We start from the raw sequence: 16,355 nt of genomic DNA, 5'->3' as shown, positions 1-16,355 counted from the left end.
TGCTCTGACAGCGTGGAGCCTGCTTGGGAAACAGGCGCTCGTGCTCTCTCTCTCTCTCTCTCTCTCTAATAAAATTTAAAAAAAAGAGAGAAAATAAGAATCACCAAAATCTGCCATCCATTAATAATCACTACTAGCATTTTAGAGTATATCTTTCTAAACTTCTGTGCGTGCATATCCATATTTTCAATGCCATTTTAAAAATTTCTCTTAGCATAACACTCTCCAGTTCCATCCACGTTATGCTAAGTGAAATAAGTCATACAGAAAAAGACAGATACCATATGTTTTCACTCTTATGTGGGTCCTGAGAAACTTAACAGAAGACCATGGGGGAGAGGAAGGAAAAAAAAAAAGTTAGAGAGGGAGGGAGCCAAACCATAAGAGACTCTTAAAAACTGAGAATAAACTGAGGGTTGATGGTGGGTGGGAGGGAGGGCAAAGTGGGTGATGGGCATTGAGGAGGGCACCTGTTGGGATGAGCACTGGGTGTTGTATGGAAACCAGTTTGACAATAAATTCCATGTTAAAACAATAAAAAAATAAAAAAAATTCTCTTATACAGGCATGCTTTGTTGGTTAGAGAATCATGTTTATGTAGCCAACCAACGTCATAGATTCCATGCATGTTTGAACCAGTTGTTTACAGTTTCCTGGCCACCTGCCATACCCTAAACCTGAATAACACTCATGGAAATTTATACTATACTGCTCATCAAGGGGATGAGGTGAAGGTATGTAGATGGACTGACAAATCCATCTAAATCAGCATAAATCCTTCTAGTGGAAGTCAGTCAATATTTGTATTTTAAGTACATCTAAAATACAAGATGTTTAAGAAGAGAAATAATGAAATATTCACATGCACTTGACTGTGATCACTACAGGAGAAGCAGAAGTAATAGACTTGAACCAAGAAAAGTGTTAAATTCAGTTAAGAATTAGAATAGCTGAACTTTAGATGTTTTGAAATCGTCTCTGAATGATAAGTACGTGGTTTGGACTATTTGGTTTAATAAAGCTCCCACCAGTGGTAGGGAGGAATAGGTGACCTTGAAGTTCCCTGTGATCCTATTCTATTATAGACTGTCTCAGAGTTAGTAACACCTGACTTAGTATAATTTCATGCATACAACTCCCTAGTTGCATACTAACGCCACCAGTCTTTCCAGACAGCACCTGTCCAGGCTAATATCTCTCCACCCACTGAGCATGTACACAGCTATCACCCACACAGTCCTCGTATATCTTTTTCCCGCCTTCCTCCCTTTCTGACAGTTTAGTAGCTTTTAAACCTCCCTATCCCCTTTTCTTCCAGCTTTTGCTTCAAGGAAATTTCTGTTCTTTTTCCATCCCACTCTCTTCATTTTCATCTTGAGCAAAAAAGATACTAATCATGGTGATACAGTTAGGAACAAGCCTTTCATAAGGGAAAGGAAAGCTTTTAGTTTGGGAGGGAAGGTAGACATTATAAAGAAACAGTGGTTTCAACCTTCAAAGTCCTTGACAATACCCAGTAATTCCTTTCAAAATATCCATAGAAGTCTCCACCCACCTCCTTTTCTCTAAATAACCTGGTTTTCCTTAAGCATTAGCATTTATAATGAAATTTAAAACTGTTTATAATTTTGCAGGGGGGGGAGTTCATATCATTGCAATAGCATTCTTTTGTGCTACTTTTTTCCTGTTGAAGATGTTAGCTATATAATGGATTGAGTTCACTGTTTTGGTCATGAAAGCTAACTCCTAGAAAAGACCACTCTTCCTTTCAGAAAACACATTTAGCTCTAGATACCTGGCTTAAAACAGTCTCTTTTGTTTTAAGTAAGTGGAAGACTAAGAAAGCTATTTTAGATTAAAGGCTAGCTGTCTTTGAAAAGTGGTATGTCAGGATTCCAAACCCTTTCCTTCCAGATTTTCATCAGCAGGGATATGCATTGGTGAGAAGCATAGATCAGCCTTTGATCCTTGGGAGTCAGAGAAGAAGCAATACTGGTTACAAGAATGATAGGTTGCCACTGGAGAGTCTCTCAAGTCAGGCCCAGGTAGCTTACTTTATACCACCTTCAGCTCAGCTGTAAAAGTGCTTTGGCGAGATGTTTTGAGGAGCTCCACACCAAGACAATAGCTGCTTGATAGCTACACTGAGAGTAAAGGCCTATTATTTTCATAAATATGAATGAAAAAGGTTGTGAAAAGACATTTTTATTCAGCTTTCAAACAACATGATGCTAAAATTGATGATGGCTTAAACATGAAAGTACTATGTCATTTGCTTATTTGAACTAGGTTAGTAAACATTCAGAAATTGAGACTGCTGGAATTTTAAAAAGTGGTTCTTATTTTTGCAGTTCTATGTGTGCATACTTGGCATTTAATCCTTTCTGACACAAGTACCTCTCTTTTCTGATTGATCTCCTTTTATCCCTCCTCTTTCTTTTCTCTTCTCATGAATATTTGGTTAATTTTTTTTTGTCTATAAGGAAATGATTTCTTTTTAATTAATGAAAGATAAGATACTTGTGTGTTTTAGCAGAGAACATTTTTAAAGAGATTAATAAGACTGTGCCCCCTTTTCTCCTTGAATTTTGTTTCCTCCTTTGGATTTCCTTTATTTCTGATTCCCATTGACATTAACATCATTTATGTTCCTCCTTTTAAAAGTCCACTCAAGTGTGAACAAAAGTCCTTGTCCTGTTGAATTTATTTGTTGTTTTTATTTGACATTTAGGATTAAAAATTTGCCTTTGAAATGCAGAATGGTATTATAAATTGCTACTTTTGTGTAGAAAAACAAGGAAAGAATAAGAATATATTTTTGCTTTGCTTGTCTTAAGCACAGACAGACTCTGGAAGGCTACTTAAGAAATTAACACTTTATCAAGTGGGATTGGGTGATGAGAGCTGTGTGGGTAGGGGCAGGGATGGGAAGCAGACTTTTCACTGTGTATTTTTTGTATACTCTTGTTAGAATCGTGTAAATATATAGCCCACTATAAAAATCTTTTTAAAAATCATGTCTATGGGGGGCACCTGGGTGGCTCAGTCAGCTAAGTGTCTGACTCTTGATCTCAGCTTAGTGTTTTTTTTTTTTAATGTTTATTTTTGAGAGAGAGAGAGAGAGAGAGAGACAGACAGAGCATGAGCAGGGGAGGGACAAAGAGAGAAGGAGACCCAGAATCTGAAGCAGGCTCCAGGCTCTGAGCTGTCTGCACAGAGCCTGATGCAGGGCTTGAACTCACGAACCGCAAGATCATGCCCAGAGCCTAAGTTGGACGCTTAATCGACTGAGCCTCCCAGGTGCCCCTCAGCTTAGGTCTTGATCTCAGGGTCATGAGTTCAGGCCCGGCATTGGGCTCCATGCTGGGTGTAGAGACTACTTTAAAAAAAAATTTTTTTTTAATTAAAAAAAAAAATCATGGCTATGGGTTTCCTGACTTAACAGAAAATAGATCTACCCTTTTCTGTTTTCCCTTTTCCATATGTCCAATAACACAATTTTATATTTTTATTTTAAAAATTTTAATTCCAATTAATATACAGTGTAATATTCGTTTCAGGTGTACAATAGAGCAATTCAACACTTCCATACATCACTGGTGCTCATCACAACAAATGCACTCCTTAATCCCTTTACCTATTCAACCCATCCTCCTACCCACCTCCCCTCTGGTAACCATCAGTTTTCTATAATTAAGAGTCTGTTTTTTTATTTGTCTCTCTCAAAAAAGTTATTCTTTTAAATCTTTTTTAAAAGAATCCTTGTGTAGTCTAGTCTCAAAGGACTAATAGTATTTTGCGGGCATCTTGACCTGTTCCCTTCTGCTCTCTCAAGTGTGGTGGCTAAGATTCATTATTAAGCCTTCCCTTAGGAAATCCTGATACTGCAAATGCAGCCAAATCTTAAGTTATTGTTGGCTTATTCGCTGAATCAGTTAACTGAAAATGTCTGCAGTATTCTGCCAACTGGATACTCAGTTGTTTCCTAATAAAACGATTAGACAATACCAACATAATTAGTGGAAAATTAGTTGATTTTCCCCCCATGGTATCTTGTATCTTATCATCATGATTATAATTTACCTACTTAAGATTGTATGAGTTTGATGCTTGTAGAAAATAAAGTTTGATTTACTTTTAGTATTTAGATAATTCTGCTCTTTTCAGCACACACTAAGCCAAATAGTTTCTTTCATCAGGATTTTTTTTTTTTTTTTTTTTTTTTTTTTACCTTTTGCCATTTATGACCTGTATTTTACTTTGTGGAGAGCAAAGAGAAAGGAATATTGTTGAGTATCTACCACGTGTTGGGTGCTTTAAGACATTATTTTATTAAATACTTGGAATAACTCTGGGAAGCAGGTGACTAGTTTTATTTTACAGATGAGCAAATTGGGGCTCAGTGAGGTTTTGAAGGTAGCTATATGTAGGCAACACAGGACAGTGCTGATCTGAACACATCTACCTGGATTTACCAGGAGATCTCCTCTGCCTTTGAGAAGGGGTTAAAGGCTGACTCTGCTCAAACCCCTCATCTGAAAGAACAGACAGAATTGATTTACAGATAACTCAGATTACCATCTGCTGTTGAGGTAGTAGTTAAATGAGTTTGAAGACTGGCTCTTCAGTTTTACTTTATTATTCTGAGATTACATTGTTGTTTTTTTTTTTTACTTTAGTAACTGGTGCCTGACTTCAAGGAGAAAGCTTACTGAAAATGTGTTAAATATAATATATTTCTTAACGAAAAAGAGCTTAAAGTTCTAAATTTAATTACTGAATGGGTTAAATCCCGAACCTAGAGGTTTTGAACGCCTTATGTTGGAATCTGCAGAGGTATTAAACTCCTACTATTAGCAACCAATGCCTGGTGAACTTTGCCAACTCTAAGAAATGGTTGTCTAAAATCCCTTAAAGATGATAATCAGCAACCACTTATATAAATTTGGAGATAGAGCAGGTACAATCTATCATGCTGATCTTTGAGGGATGTTAGCTAAGGTAGGTATATCATGTGTCTTGGCAGTTACTGGATGAGCTCACAAGAATGAAAAAAACATTTTAGGTCTCAATTCATATTCTGTTATCTGAGGTATTTATATGATGGGCAAAGATGGTAGGAAAGATACTGAGGAAATTCAAGAAAGGTTTAAAAAGAAGTAAGAGTTCACAGACAGTGAATAAAGAGGACAGAATAAGCCTACCCACAGCATACTCTGGAGTCTGTTATATGTAATACTTAAGGAAAATAAAAAAGTTTTATATTCTTTTCCCATTGAATTATCTTGACATCCATGTAAAAAGTCAATTGACCATAAATGCAAAGGTATATTTCTATACTCTCATTTTTATTCTAATTCCAGTGTCACACTGTCTTAATTAGCTTAGTGCGGCTTTTTAGTAAGTTTTAAAATCAGAAAGTGTGAGTCCTCCAACTTTGTTCTTTTTCAAGATTGCACTATTTGGGGTCCATTGCATTTTCATATGAATTTTCGAATCTGCTTGTTGGGGCGCCTGGGTGGCTCAGTTGGTTAAGTATCTAACTTTAGCTCAGGTCATGATCTCATGGTTTGAGGATTCGAGCCCTGTGTCGGGCTCTGTACTGACAGCTCAGAACTTGGAGCCTGCTTCGGATTCTGTGTCTCCCTGTCTCTCTGCTCCTCCCCCGCTTGTGTTTTCTCTCTCTCTCTCAAATAAACATTAAAAATTAAAAAGAATCTGCTTATTGATTTATCAAAATATGACAACTAGGATTTTGATGGGGATTTGATTGAATCTGTAGCTCAGTTTGGAGAGTATTACCATCTTAATGATATTTGGTGTTCACATCCATGAACGTGGGTCATTTTTCCATTTATTAAGATCGTCTATAATTTTTCAACAGTGTTTTGTAGTTTTCAGTGTATAAGTCTTCTGCTTCATTTTTAAAATTTATTTCTAAATATCTCATTCTTTTTGATACTGTTGTAAATGAAATTGTTTTCTTAATTCATTTTATGTTTGCTCATTGCTACTATATAGAAATACAATTAATTTTTTTTATTGAGGTACAATTGACATAATGTTATGTTAGTACAATTGATTTTTAATCATTGACCTTGTATTCTTTAATCTTGCTGAACTTAATTAGTTTGAATCGTTTTTTGGTGGATTCATTAGGATTTTCTATATATAAGATTATATTATCTGCACATATAGTTTTACTTCTTCCTTATCAATCTGAATGTTTTTTACAAATATTTTCTTGCCTGATTGCTATGACTAGAACCTCCAGTACAACATTGAACATAAATGAAGAGAGTTGATATCCTTGTCTTATTCCTTATATCAGGAGAAGAGCATCCAGTGTTTCCTCATTACACGTGATGTTAGCTGTGGGTTTTTTGTAGATGCCCTTTAATAGCTTGAGGACATTCTCTTCTTAGTTGCTATGTTTTTATCATTAAAGAGTGTTAGATTTTTCAAGTGCCTTTTCTGCCTCTGTTGAAATGATTGTGTAGTTTCTGTCCTTTATTTTGTTAATACAGTGATACATTTGATTATTTTTCAGATGTTAATCCAACTTTTCATCCCTGGGATAAATCACATTTGGTCAAGGTATATAATCCTTTTTATATGTTGCTGAACCTGGTTTGCTGGTATTTTGTTGCGAATTTTTGCACTATGTTGATCTGTAATTTTCTTCTGATATCTTTGGTTTTGGTATCAGTAATACTGGCCTCCTTGAATGAGTTCCTTCCTCTTCTTTTTCTTTAGGAGGAGGTGAGATTTGGTGAAAGATTGATATTAATTTTTCTTTAAGCTTTTGGTAGAATTCACCAGCAAAGCCATCTGGACCTTGGCTTTTATTTGTGGGATATATTTTTTTTTATTGCTAATTCAATCTCTTGTTATATATCTATTTTTTTGAGAGAGAGAAAGGGAGAGTGGTGCATACATGAATGAGAGAGGAAGGGGCAGAGAGAGAGGGAGAGAGCATCTTAAGCAAGGCTCCACACCCAGCAAGGAGTCTGGCATAACATGAGCCTAAGTCGAGTTGCACGCTTAACTGACTGAGCCACCCAGGCACCTCTATATATATCTATTTAGTTTCCAGTTCTTCTTTAGTTTGTTTTGGTAGTTTTTTCCTTCCTACAAATTTGTCCATTTCATCTAGGTGATCTAATTGGCTCCCATTCATTCCTTATTTTACTAATGAGTCTTTTCTTGATCAGTATGGTTAAAGGTTTACCAATCTTGTTATTTTTTTTTTCAAAGAACCAACTTTTGGTTTTCTCAATTGCTTTTCAGTTCTCTATTTCATTGATTTCTACTGTAGTCATTATTACTTCCTTTTGTTTGCTTTGGGTTTAGCTTGCTCTTTTTTTTCTAGTGTCTTAAGGTGGAAGTTTAGGCTATTGATTTGAGATCTTTTTTAATGTAGGCATTCACAACTATAAAAATCCTTCTGAACACTATATTCGTTGAATTCTAGAAGGTTTGGTATGTTGTGTTTTCATTTTCATTTATCTGAAAGTGTTTCCTAATTTCTCTTGTGATTTCTTCTTTGACCCCTTGGTTACTTAAGAATGTGTTGTTTAATTTCCACATATTTGTGAATTTACCAAATTTCCTCTTGTTATTGCTTTCTAATTTAAATTCATTGTTGTCTGAGAACATAATTTGTATGATTGCTGTCTTTTTAAATTTAATGAGGCCTTATTATGGCCAAATATATGGGCTCCCCTAGAGAATGCTTCATGTATATGTGAGAGGATTGTGTATTTTGTTTCTGTTGTTGGAAATGTTCTATGTATGTCTAGTAGGTCTCATTGGTGTCTGGTGCTCATGTCTTCTCTTTCCTTATTGATATTCTGCTGAGATGTTCCCATTAAAGCATTTTAATGATTTATATTAGTATAGATGTGAAAACTTACTATCAAGATAAAAGACTGAAATGCAAACTTATAATGTTGTTTTAGTGGGCTATTTAAACAAAATTAAATTTAAAAATTATTTATTTTCAACACACTGGAGTCCTGTGTCGGGCTCCATGCTGAGTGTGGAGACTGCTTGGGATTCTCTCTCTCCCTCTGTCCCTCTCCCCTGCTCTCACTCTTTCTCTCTAAAATAAAAAAAAAAAAATTTAATTATTTACTTTCATTACTTTTTAATGTTAAAATTTAAATGTAACTTAAGTTCAGTGCTATTTTCTCAGGTCCATGATTCTTTTGTATCTTTGTGATAGGATTTGCTAGTAAAGTGCACTGAAATAGTTTTTCAAATGTTATGCCCAGAATTCGTGATCCCCAAAGACCACCAGGGAGCCGAGTCCGATGCAAAAGCAAAAGAGCCTTTATTCGAGCTAGCTAGAGCTCAGTCCCCTACCTGCACCAACGCAGCGGCGAGATACCAGGGAGAGAGAGCGAGTTTCAAAAGCACAAAGGTTTTATAGGGGTCTAGGGGCAGCCGATTGGCTGGGGAAGGGTCAGAGTCCTGTTACGCAGGTCACTGCGCGTGTTTTGATCAGGAAGTTTGAATGGGTGAGCGGGAGGTTACTCAAGGGGAGGAGGCGTGGTCTAGGTGAAGGACACAGAACAAGATGGAGTCGGCCGGCGTAGGCCCGCCCTTTCACAAACAGTATTGACACTCATCTCATCTCAAATGAATCAACAGTCTTATTTGATCAGCTTACCTATTAGGGATTAAGAATTTATTGCTAACGTGTGGTGGAGGTGACTGCTCCAAAAAATGTAACAAATGTAACCCACATCTTCACGCTAAGCAGAATTGGTATATAGTTGAATTTTCTTATTTTTAATTTTCAATGGTAACATTTTTTGATCTGCACCTACAAGAATTCTATGAAATACACATTTCAAAATTTGCAGTGGTAGAAAGGCTATGTGAAATTCAGTTAATAGAGGCAATTTTTAAAATGTATAAATGTATGAATACCAGTAAATTCTTTTCCTTAAAGCATCATGTACTTGTGAAGACAATATAATTTTACTTGCCTTGCAGCACATATAGGAATTATTCTGCATTTTACAAATAAACTATTGTTTTGAAATTATACCCACACTTTAGTGTTTTGTTTTGTTTTTTTAACTGTAGTTAGAATGATCTCTCATTTAATGAATCCTGTTATCCAACAGTGACCATTTTGGAAGGCCATTTGGCCTAAGTAGATAAAGAGTGAGGTTCAGAACATAGAGGAAAAATTCTACATTATTTCTAGATTATCCAGATTTTTGGATTATCAGAGATGACAGCAGTTAGATAGATTGAAGAACAAACAGTAGCTACAGAAGAATCAAAAAGAATGTAATAGTGGAAAAAGTACAGAAGTGTATTAAGAGGGAGAACATAGCTGCAGAAGTCTTTTTAGGTCCTTGGCAAAGAGGCCAGTACACAGAAATGCATTCCTAGATTTTCTAAATCTATATCTACCCTGGGAGGGAAATTTCTGAGTGAAGTGTGTCATTGGAGCACATGCTCTTCAGTACTATACTTATTACAGTAATTGAATTTTCTCTCTCCATTTAGATCATGTGGCAATATTCTCTGTGGCAACACCAAATGACTAAAGGAATGAATTTGATTGGTTTATTAAGTGTTTTAAAAATCTAGGGGCACCTGGGTGACTCAGTTGGTTAAGTGTCTGACTTCGGCTCAGGTCATGATCTCATGGTTCATGGGTTCAAGCCCCGTTTCAGGCTCTGTGCTGACAGCCTGAAGCCTGGAGCTGGTTTCAGATTCTTTGTCTCCCTCTCTCTCTCTCTCTGCCCCTCCCCTGCTCACGCTTTGTCTTTCTCTCTCTCTCAAAAATAAATAAACATTAACAAAAATAATAAAATAATAAATAAAAATAAAAATCTTATGAGCTGATTTAGGAAAGTGATGATAGATGTAAAAATGTTTGGCATAGTAAAGGGCACAAAGTAGGAATGTGATAAATGTTGGCTGATATTATCCTATCCATAATATTCTATAATACTTAATAGCTTTGGCTGAGGAATTTAGAAAGCCCCAGTTACAGTGCTAGATCTGCCACTAACTTATTAAGGGATCCTTAGCAAGTCACTTGATTTTCTTTGATTGTAAATTACTCAAATTTCCTTCTACCTCTAAAATTCTATGGTTCTATTAAATCCATATAAAGAAAAAAGCTTTAAATAAAGATTATTTTTTTAAATAGAGGTGGAAGTTTTGTTGTTTTCAACTTTTACAATTTTAACTAGGGTACACTACATGAATAAGATTCTTTATAGCATTATCTAAAACCAACCACTGATTTATTTGAAAACAAAGGGTTTCTTTACAGTGTCATTTAGCCTGGCATTGCCATGAATCCAAGAATTATTCCACACTAATCAGAGAACAGTAATTCAGTTGTACTTAAATTAGGAGTTCCACACAGCCATTCACCAGAGATGAATTGAGGTGAACAAGAACTTCTAACTTAATTTGCGAAAGTTCTAAAATGTACTGGTGGAATACACTGTAGGAGAGTGAAAAGTAGGTGGGAAGTGTGGCTCAGATCATGCAAAGCTGTTACAGAAACTGTCGCTGCTTTTTGTTAACATTTTCTGATCTGTGTGATTTCTAGTAAAAAAAATTAATGATACTGTAAATTTTGGGAGCATTTTTACCATTTTGAAATGTTGATGTATGGTGTGACTGTTAGATAATGAATCAGCGTGTTTGGTCATTTTTGTTTTAAAAAAAAACAAAATGTTATATGGATTCATATTCATGTAGTTGTGAAGGAAAAAACTCTTGTTTTCCTTTACATGAAATACCCTGAACAATTCTGTCCTCTGGTTATAAATGTATGGCAGTTTTTCACACACCAAGTAGTTCTGAGACACCAGCTGCGTGTGTCCTACAAATTAACTCAATCCTGACACTGTCTGGAGATCCCACAGATTAAGAGCTCAGTTTTATAGAACTGTCGTCCCGCCCCCTTCTGCTGACAACTGCAAGGCCAGGTGGTTCCCTGTGCTTCTGAAGGACAGGCTATAAATTTCCTACGATTCCCTTCTCAGGTTTGACTAATTTGCTAGTGTGGCTCACAGAATTCAGGAAAAACAGTTAACTTACTAGATTGCCAGTTTATTATAAAAGCTGTAACTCAGGAACAGCCAGATGGAAGAGATGCTTGGGGCAAGGTATGTGGGAAGGGATGAGGGAACTTCCATGCCCTCAGTCAGGGGTGCACCGCTCTCCCACATCTCTGTGTGCACCAATTCAGACGGAAACTTTCTGATCCCGTCCTTTTGGTTTCTATGTAGGTTTCATTATGTAGGCATAGTTGGTTAAATCATTGGCCACTGGTGATTTATTCAACCTCCAGCCCCATTCCCTCCCCAGGGGTGGGGGTGGGTGGGACTGAAAGGTCCATCCCTCTGATCTAATCAGATTGGTTCCCCTGGCAACCAGTCCCTATCCTTAAATTACCTAGGGGTTTTCAGGGCGCCTGGGTGGCTCAGTCGGTTAAGCGTCCGACTTCGGCTCAAGTCACGATCTCACGGTCCGTGAGTTTGAGCCCCGCGCTGGGCTGATGGCTCAGAGCCTGGAGCCTGCTTCTGATTCTGTGTCTCCCTCTCTCTCTGCCCCTCCCCCGTTCATGCTCTGTCTCTCTCTGTCTCAAAAATAAATAAAAACGCTAAAAAAATAAATAAATTACCTAGGGGTTTTCCAGAAATCACCTAACATAAACTCAGGTGTGATTGAGACAGGCTTGTTATATGAATGACAAAAAGACACCTGTTTCACCCTTATCATTTTTGTCACTTATGAGGGTTTTAGGAGCTCTGCCAGAAACTGATAAAGACCAAGTAATATATGTATTTCTTCATATAAATCACAATATTGTAGTACTTTGTTTTGAGAGGCAAATTATGCTCAGAGACTGAGTTTGTCTTTGCCAGTGAGAAAATTAATAATGGGAAACCTCAGGGCGCCCGGGTGGCTCGGTTGTTTAAGCACCCAATTTTGGTTCAAGTCATGGTCTTCTGGTTCATGGGTCGAGCCCCATGTCAGGCTCCACGCTACCGTGGGTTCTTTCTCTCTCCCTCTCTCCCCCAACGCAAGTGCATGCATGCTCCCCTCTCTCTTTCTCACTTTCAAAAAAATAAACTTAAAAAAATGTTTTTTAAATAATGGGAAACCTCACTAAAATGGGGACAGGTGGAACTCTCACACCCACGCTTGTAGTCAACTGCAGATGCAACAGAAAGAGATAGACCTTGCATGTGGCTACTACTTTACTATCAACAGAAGGAAGAACGGCTTATCTTATGTGGCTCTCTCCCAAAAACTCAGCCAATGAGAAACAGCCACAATCTAGCCAATGAAAATCCACTATACTTCCAGTTCCCAGTTTGCACCAATGGAATTCTTTCTTTATAACTGCCTTCCCAACTTACCCTCTTTCTCTATACAAGAGCCTGTGAGCCCTCTCTGGACTTGTCTGTCCTTTTGCTCTAGCTTACTTGTTCTGGCTTGCAGTTCTCTTTTACTCCCAGATAAACCCATCTTTTGCTGATAAAATAACTGGAAGTTTTATTTTTAAGGTTAACACCAGCAATTTATTTAATGTAGGTTCACTGTAGTAATTTCATAAGCCAATAGCATTCAGGATAATATTTCTTAATAAACCAATAAAGAAATAACATATCCCAAATAATGGTAGATGAATCACACTATTGTTCCAGGCAAGGGATGATAAAAGAAATAAAGCCCAAATTTAGTTGAGGTATATACTTTTATATAGTCGGTACTCAGGAGAGACAGCTCAGCCAACTGAGAGCTGACATTAAACTGTCAGAGCAAAAGTGAAAGTCCTTTGTTCCTAGAGCGTGTTGGTAAGGAACAGTGGCACTGATGTTGATCGGAAAGATGTTCTTCTTGGGACGACTGCACAGTTTTCACCGCTGCGGATAAAACAGTTGCCTTTACCACACCAGGGTCCAGTGCCCTGAGGTCTTGGGAGAGCTATTTATATCAGCAAAGAGTAGTCTTGCCAGACTGAATACACTCAGATAGTCCTTACAGACTCTGGGTATTTATAGTCTAAATGTCCACTTGCCATAGTTGCTTCTTCATATATTTTTATTGATAAGCCCAAGCAGGGTCCTCAGCAGCTGAGCTATGGAGTAATTATCAATGATAATGGATGAGATGATGAAATCCTGACACAACTTACACCAACTTTACTCTTTATGAACTTTACTCTTTACTCCTTACCTTCCTCTTACAAATAGGTTCATTTATGTCACAAGCAGGTGGATTCAAAATCATATCAAAACAATATACAACATCATTGTTTAAGAATTGTTAAAATTGGGGCACCTGGGTGACTCAGTTAGTTAAGCATCTGACTTCAGCTCAGGTCATGATCTCCTGCTTTGTGGGTTTGAGCCCCATGTCAGGCTCTGTGCTGACAGCTCTCTCTCTCAAAAATAAATAACATTAATTTTTTTTAGATAAAAAGAATTGTTAAATTATGACAACCAAAACTATTTTTCCACCTCCATTAAAAGAATACAGTACACTTTAAATGTCCATTTAAGTTTTAATGGAAAAACCAGGAGACAAGCCATCGAAATGTACTCTGGGTTTTTCTCTTTTGTAATTTTAAGCTCTTACTATTAAAGTTCATTTATCATAATTCTGTGTACATTGCCTTAGGTTCAGTTTTAAAAGGAGGGAAAAGTGGAAAACAAGTTACGAAACACTAAGGTAATGGATGGTGGTTATGAGTCATTATGGTTTATTGTGCAAGTATGTTACAGAAGCAGAAGGATCTATCAGGCACACAGTTCTCTTAAAATGACAGATTTCTCAAATCCTCAGTGACAAGGATCTTGTATATGTGTAATGAAGTCTCTTCTCATGGACTTTCTAATCATTAAAATATAAAGTTTGGGTCGCTTGGAGAAAGAAGGTAAGTGATTGTGTTGAAGACTGTATATTTGTTGGATAATTGTATACTACCCTGGTCATCATTTGCTCTTAAGTCTTTCTAGGACCCACCAGAGCTAGCCATATCCTGAAGGACCATATTGATTTTCAGACTTTTTTTTTAAACAATTTCTTTTTTTTTTTATTTTTTATTTGTTTAATGTTTAGTCTTAAGAGAGAGAGAGAGACAGAATTCAAGTGGGGGAGGGGCAGAGAGAGAGGGAGACACAGAATCTGAAGCAGGCTCCAGGCTCTGAGCTGTCAGCACAGAGCCTGACATGGGTCTCCAACTCAGGAACCAGGAGATCATGACCTGAGCTGAAGTAGGACACTCAACTGACTGAGCGACCAAGGTGCACCAATGAATAAACAATTAAAAAACAAAATTAGCATCGAAGCTATTTTGGATCTCTCTGCCCCTCCACAGCTTGTGCTCTCTCTCAAAAATAAACATTAAAAAAATTGTTTATTTATTTATTTTGAGAAAGAGTGCACGGTGCGGGGGGGGGGGGAGACCCCCCAAGCAGGTCCCACACCATCAGCTCAGAGCCCAACGTGGGGCTTGATCCCGCTACCTCAAGTTAATGACCCAAGCTGAAATACACTTAGCTGACTGAGCCACCCAGGCACCCCCAGACTTACTTTTACAGGTAGAAAGCAAGAAGTACCTCATTTCATCTGAGGTAGTAGGCCATAAACAACATTTTGAGCTTATAAGGTGATTTTCTTTTATTTAAAAAAAATTTTTTTTTTACTTTATTTTCTTTTGAGAGAGAGATAGCATGTGCGTGAGCAGGAGGGAGGGGCAGAGGAGAGAGAGAGAGAGAGAGAGAGAGAGAGAGAGAATCCTAAGCAGGCTGCATGCTCACAAAGGAGCCTGACTCAGGGCTTGATCCCATGACCCTGGGATTGTGACCTGAGCCAAAATCAAGAGTTGGACACTCAACTGACTAAGCCACCAGGTTCCCCTTTAAATTTTTTTTTTGAGGGGCGCCTGAGTGGCTCATTTGGTTAAGTGTCTGACTCTTGATTTCAGCTCAGGTCATGATCTCACAGTTTGTGAGTTCAAGCTCCACATCAGGCTCCATGCCAACAGCAGGGAGCCTGCTTGGGATTCTCTCTCTCCCTCTCTCTCTCTGCCCCTCCCCTGCTCTCACACTCTCTTTCTGTCTCATTCAAAATAAATAAACTTTTTAAAATATAATAATCTAGTTTTTATAATTTACATCCAAGTTAGCATATGGTGCAACAATGATTTCAGGAGTAGATTCCTTAAGCCCCTTACCCATTTAGCCATCCCTCCTTCCACAACCGCTCCAGCAACCCTCTGTTTGTTCTCTATATTTAAGAGTCTCTTATGTTTCGTCTCCCTCCCTGTTTTTATATTATTTTTGCTTTCTTTCCCTTATGTTCATCTGTTTTGTATCTTAAAGTCCTCATTTGAGTGAAATCATATGATATTTGTCTTTCTCCGACTAATTCCGTTTAGCATAATACCCTCTAGTTCCACCCACATAGTTGCAAATGACAAGATTTCACTCTTTTTATTGCTGAGTAATACTCCATTTTATATATATACATGTATTCTCACAAAGGAGCATATACATACATACATATATATATATATATATATATATATATGTATAATGGAGTATTACTCAGCAATCAAAAAGAATACACACACACGTGTGAGTGTGTGTGTGTGTGTGTGTGTATACACACACACACACATTATATTTATACACACCACATCTGCTTTATCCATTCATCCATCGATGGACATTTAGGCACTTTCCATACTTTGGCTATTGTATCCATACTTTGGATAGTGCTGCTGTAAACATTGGGGTGCATGTGTCCCTTTGAAACAGCATACCTGTATCCCTTGGATAAATACCTAGTACTGCAATTGCTGGGTCATAGGGTAGTTCTAGTTTTAATTTTTTGAGGAACCTCCATAGTGTTTTCCAGAGTGGCTGCACCAGCTTGCATTCCCACCAACAGTGCAAAAGATATCCTCTTACTCCACATCCTTGCCAATATCTGTTGTTGCCTGAGTTGTTAATGTTAGCCATTCTGACAGGTGTGAGGTGGTATCTCATTGTGGTTTTGTATTTCCCTGATGATGAGTGATGTTGAGCATTTTTCATGTGTCAGTTGGTCATCTGGATGTCTTCTTTGGAGAAGCGTCTATTCATGTCTTTTGCCCATTTCTTCACTGGATTATTTGTTTTTGGGGTGTTGAGCTTGATACGTTCTTTATAGATTTTGGATACTAATCCTTTATCTGATATGTCGTTTGCAAATATCTTCTCCCATTCTGTCGGTTGCCTTTTAGTTTTGCTGATGGTTTCCTTTGCTGTGCAGAAGCTTTTTATTCTGATGAGGTCCCAATAGTTCATTTT

The 16,355-nt window shown here is 37.5% G+C and overlaps 1 protein-coding gene across 2 annotated transcripts in view; it reads left to right on the top strand.

The window, feature by feature from the left end:
- Positions 1-16,355, top strand: part of SGK3 (serum/glucocorticoid regulated kinase family member 3) — a 140,630-nt gene that overhangs the window by 6,142 nt on the left and 118,133 nt on the right. The window contains exon 2 of one of the 2 annotated variants that reach the window (XM_053208699.1): positions 6,551-6,597. The exons of the other annotated variant lie outside the window; for it this stretch is intronic. The gene's annotated coding sequence lies outside the window, so the exon portion shown is untranslated. The remainder of the gene's footprint in view (positions 1-6,550; positions 6,598-16,355) is intronic. 2 annotated transcript variants of the gene reach the window in all.

The sequence above is a fragment of the Acinonyx jubatus genome, chromosome F2 (assembly GCF_027475565.1).
Source record: "Acinonyx jubatus isolate Ajub_Pintada_27869175 chromosome F2, VMU_Ajub_asm_v1.0, whole genome shotgun sequence".
NCBI lineage: Eukaryota > Metazoa > Chordata > Mammalia > Carnivora > Felidae > Acinonyx > Acinonyx jubatus.
Note: the sequence above shows the minus strand (reverse complement) of the source record. Positions and strands in the feature narration are given on the sequence as shown.